Source organism: Phascolarctos cinereus, unplaced genomic scaffold (genome assembly GCF_003287225.1).
Source record: "Phascolarctos cinereus isolate Bilbo 61053 unplaced genomic scaffold, phaCin_HiC Scaffold_3;HRSCAF=262, whole genome shotgun sequence".
NCBI lineage: Eukaryota > Metazoa > Chordata > Mammalia > Diprotodontia > Phascolarctidae > Phascolarctos > Phascolarctos cinereus.
The window spans coordinates 91239543-91245015 of NW_027555736.1; positions in this window are offsets into that span (position 1 = coordinate 91239543).

Below are 5473 nucleotides of genomic sequence, written 5' to 3' on the forward strand. Positions count from 1 at the left end.
TCTCTCTCTCTCTCTCTCTCTCTCTCTCTCTCTCTCTCTCTTAACCACTACATCCTCTGTTATCATAAAGGTGGCTTGGTGGCACTGCTCACAGAGAGCTGGGCTAGGAGTCAGGAAGATCTGAGTTAAAATACTGCCTCAGATACTTACTAAATGTGTGACTCTGGGAGTCATTTAATGTCTCTGGGCCTCAGTTTGCTCTTCTGTAACTTCATGATTTTTACAGTACCTTCTACGCTCTAAATCTATGCTCTTATGTTTTTTTTTAAGCCATTGGCAACAATGATAATTGGAGCTAATAACTGAGCCTGAAAAGATGACCACAAAGAATAGCTGAAATCTGTACCTAGCTGCTACAGCTACTGGTTACAGCTCTGTGTCCTCATTTTCAAAGCATGTGACAGCTTTCACCAAAATGTACTTTCCTTTTTTCATGTCATCACCATATTTACAGTACATTTGTTCTTTGCTGTTTTTCTTAGGAATCACTGGATTTGATGCCTGAGTTGAAGTTTCTTTCAGGCTGTCAATACCATTCCTTCTCTATGCCCACTTTAAATGATCCCACTTCATATCATCATCTACCTAACTGCCCTCTTCTCAACTATCTGTCAGTATTAAAGCTGAGTTGATATCAGCAAAGTCTGAACAAGGGTAAACTAGTGTCCTCTTGTTGCTAAGCCTCTGACCTGTGGTTGCTAGCTGCCCATGCTGAGGACATTGCTGGAAGAACTGAGTGAAGTTAAAAAGAAAACAGATCTACAACAAGGATAAACCTAATAGTCATAGGGTAGGTTGGACCTTGTCATAGGTACTGGTGAAAATTGCCAGTTTCTTGGAGGGTGAATATTGTCTTATCTAATGTTAAACTCTTCATGATATTTTTTCATCCATTTTTCAGCTAACCTTCGGCAGAAAGGACAGAAGTGAGCTAGATGACACAGTGGATGGAGTGCTGTAACTGGAGTCAGGAAACCTGAGTTCAAATCTAGGTTCAGACATTAACTTGTGTCAGTCACTTAACTTGAGCAAGTCATTTAACCTCAGTCTGCTTCACTTTCCTCATTTGTAAAATGGGAATAATAACAACCTCTACTTTCTGGGGTTGTTGTGAGGATAGAATGAGATAATATTTGTAAAGTGCTTTGCAAGCGTTAGAGCACTATATAAGTGCTAGCCATTTATTATAGTAGGAGTAATGATTTCTAAAATTACCTTTGACTTTATATAGGATTTCCCAGCATTATTGTATTTAAACCATACATTATCTTGTTCTTGATATGCATCACACTATTGCCTTTAGGTGTGCCTACTGCTTAAAGAACTGAGTGATGCTATTAGGTACAAACTAGATCCATTAGAATTTTTTCTTTTTGGTCTGTGTGTTTCTACTAAAACGTCATAAGCATTAGGGAAGAGAAGTAGATACAGCATCTAACAGAGCTGAGGAATGTACGATGCCTTGAGAAGCATGACCTGCTGTTCTTGCTTGCTTGGGGGAATAATTAACTAGGGACTTTTTAAGAAAGGCTTTGAGTAGAGACTCTGGTAGTATATGAAATAGTCAATATTTGTTTCTAGCCACAGTATAAAGAGCAGTATAACTGGCAAGGGGAGAATTAGATGGAGCTGCTGATATATGTGAGCCTATATTGTCACCATAGTCTTTGGGTTCCTAATTTCTCTGCTTTCGTGTGTAGCACCCCCTCTGAGGTTCAGCCTTACAACTGGGCACTCTGCCTCACATGTTAGGTACCCAGAGGGCAGAGCTAACTACTACACTACTACTACTCTTTCAGAGTTTGATTAAGTACTCTTGAGGCACCAGGGTCTCATGGAAGTTTCAGGAGCTCTCTTCTAATGGTTCTGTGTGTAAAGCTATTTGGTTATGGGAAGTTGGATTTGCATGTGTCATGCTTGCTTGATGGTTACAAATCCTAGGGACAGCCCCTTGTGTTAGGTTTAATGGAGGTTACCACTTGTAAGCAACAATAAAGAATCCTAAGAGTATCTGCGTATAAGGGATACATGTGGCCAAAGAGGGTTAATTCACATCTGGAGCTTCAGAAGCTCTTTTTTTCCCATTGAGGAGTCCTCATGAAGTTCCCTCAGGTATAGTCCTCTGTTGGACAAGTCATCTGTTGCTGGGCCAGGCTGCCACACAATGCTGGGGGCCAGGCCCCTCCTCTGCTGGATCAGGCTATTAAATCACTGAGCTCTTATGCTCAAGTGAAAGGGAATGGGAAGATGCAACCTACCACATAGCTCAGCTGCTGCTGAGGAAAGTGAGGCAGATTGAGGTTAGGTAGCTCAGGTACCACTCTGCAATCTTTTCAGATTAAAATGCCCATAATATTTTTGCCTGGGCATATCTTTCTTAAAGTTAATGGTCAGTTATTTCTGGATGCCAGTGGCTACTGATGACTCTAGTTACTCGTGGGACCACTAATGGCACCTCTGGATATCCTGCATTCACAAGGTCACCTGGGCTCTCTCCTCTTGGAATATTCGTTCACCCAAGATCAGAAAATAACATAAAGAGACAAAGGTGCTGTGTACTCACAGCTGCTGGGTCGGGGAATGTGGCCAATTACCCCACCCCAGTCTAGCAGCTGCCAAAAAAAAAGACAGAGATAGGCAGGTCGTACCTTTTGCATGTATATTCAGTTCTATCTCAGCAGACTCCTGTGTCATCAATTCTTCCAGCTCTGCAACCAATCAGAAGACTTTTCATCTTCACATGGCATCAACCCATGTCATTCATGACTAGAAACAGGCAGAGAAAATCCATGCATGTTGTAAGGACTAAAACCAGTCAGGTAACATCTGCATATGTTTTAAAGACTGGGCCTTCATAGGCCATTGTCTGTATAGACAACACCTCCTCTACCCCCAACCTTAAATATATAAATTCTCTATGACTCATTTCCTTTCTTTTCTTTTTTTCTTTTTAATATAAATTTATTTTATTTTAGTTTTCAATATTCACTTCCACAAGTTTTTGAGTTCCAAATTTCTCACCCCTCACCCCACCCCAAGATGGCATGCATTCTGAATACCCCTTCCCCTGGTCTGCCATCTTTTCTATCTCTCCTCCTCCCTTCTCTTATCCCCTTCCCCTTCTATTTTCCTGTAGAGCAGGATAGACTTCAGTACCCCATTTCCTGTATTTCTTATTTCCCAGTAGCATGTGAAAACATTTTTTTTAAAACATGTGTTTTTAATTTTCTCCCTTCCTCCCTCCCCACCCACCCTCATTGAAAAGGCAAGCAACTCAATATAGGTTGTACATGTGCAGTTATGCAAAACACTTCCTTAGTAGACATGTTGTGAAAAACTAACTCTATTTCCCTTAATCCTATCCTGCCCTCCCATTTATTCTATTCTTTCTTTTGACCCTGTCCCTCCTCAGAAGTATTTACTTCTGATTACCTTCTTTCCCAATCTGCCCTCTTCTCTATCACCCCCCTGTTCTCTTGTCCCCTTCTCCCCCTATTTTCCTGTAGGGTAAGACAGATTTCCATATCCAATTGAATGTGTATGTTATTCCCTCCTTAAGCCAAATCCTATGAGAATAAGATTCCCTCATTCCCTCTCACCTTCCCCTGTTTCCCCTCCACTGTGAGAGACTTTTCTTTTCTGTTTTTTTTGTGAGATAATTTACCCCATTCTACCTCTCCCTTTCTTCGAGTATCATCCTCTCTCATCCCTTAATTTTATTCTCCAGATATGACCCCTTAATCTTCAATTCACCCTGTGCCCTCTATCTATCTACATATACATACATACAATTTTTTTCCTTCAACTACCCTAATACTGACAAAGTTCTCATGAGTTACAAATATCATCTTTCCATGCAGGAATGTAAACAGTTCAATCTTAATAAGTCTCTTATGATTTCTCTTTCCTGTTTACCTCTTCATGTTCCACTGGAGTCCTGTATTTGAAAGTCAAATTTTCTGTTTAGCTCTGGTCTTTTCATCAGGAATGCTTGAAAGTCCTCTATTTCACTGAATGACCATTTTTTCCCCTGAAGGATTATACTCAGTTTTGCTGGGTAGGTGATTCTTGGTTGTAATCCTATCTCCTTTGCCCTCCGGAATATTATATTCCATGCCCTGTGGTCCTTTAATGTAGAAGCTGCTAAATCTTGTGTTATCCTGATTGTGTTTCCACAGTACTTGAATTGTTTCCTTCTGGCAGCTTGTAATATTTTCTCCTTGACCTGGGAACTCTGGAATTTGGCTATAATATTCCTAGGAGTTTTCCTTTGGGGATCTCTTTCAGGAGATCTGTGGATTCTTTCAATTTCTATTTTGCCCTCTGGTTCTAAAATATCAGGGCAGTTTTCCTTGATAATTTCTTGAAAGATGATGTCTAGGCTCTTTTTTTGATCATGGCTTTCAGATAGTCCAATAATTTTTAAATTCTCTCTCCTGGATCTATTTTCCAGGTCACTTTTTTTCCCCCCAATGAGATATTTCACATTGTTTTCTAATTTTTTCATTCTTTTGGATTTGTTTTACAGTGTCTTGATTTCTCATAAAGTCACTGTCTTCCAATTGCTCTATTCTAATTTTTAAGGAAGTATTTTCTTCAGTAAGCTTTTGGACTTCCCATTTGGCCAATTTTTCTTTTTAGGGCATTTTTCTCTCATTGGCTTTTGGACCTCTTTGCCATTTGGTTAGGCTATTTTTTCTTTTTTTTTAAGGTTTGTTATTTTTCTTCAGTATTTTTTGGGTCTCCTTTAGCAAGCTGTTGACTTGTTTTTCATGATTTTCTTGCATCACTCTCATTTCTCTTCCCAGTTTTTCCTCTACTTCCCTTACTTGCTTCTCAAAATCCCTTTTGAGCTCTTCCAAGGCCTGGGACTGATTCATTTTTTTCTTGGAGGCTTTGGATGTAGGAGCTTTGACTTTGTTGTCTTCTTCTGGTTGTATATTTTGATCTTCTTTGTCACCAAAGTAAGATAATATAGTCTGACTCTTTTTGCACTGCTTGCTCATGATCCCAGCCAATTACTTGAGTTTTAAACTCTTTGTTAAGGTAAGAGTCTGCTTCCAATGTGGAGGGTGTACTATCCCAAGCTTCAGGTGTTTATGTAGCTGTTTTCAGAGACACTTGTAGGGACCTGTAAATTTTCAGTTCTTCCAAGGTGGTATGATAAGGGGCGAGGTCTTTACTCTTTTCCTGGCCTGTGACCACAAGTATTCCTTTCTGTCCCATAACTGTGAGGAGGGGTTCCTCTCTACAGCCACTACAAGCTCCACCACGCCAGCGCTCCTCCTCACCCCAGCACTGCTGCCCAGAACTGTGACCCAGATCCACACACGGGCAAAGCAAGAGATTCCTGCCTCAGCACTGGCAAAGAGATCCCTGCAGTCCCTCTCTGATCAGCCACTGGATTCCCCCTCAATCTGTGGGCCCAAAGCTCGGGAAGCAGCTGCCCCCCCCCCCCAGGGCCACACTCTTG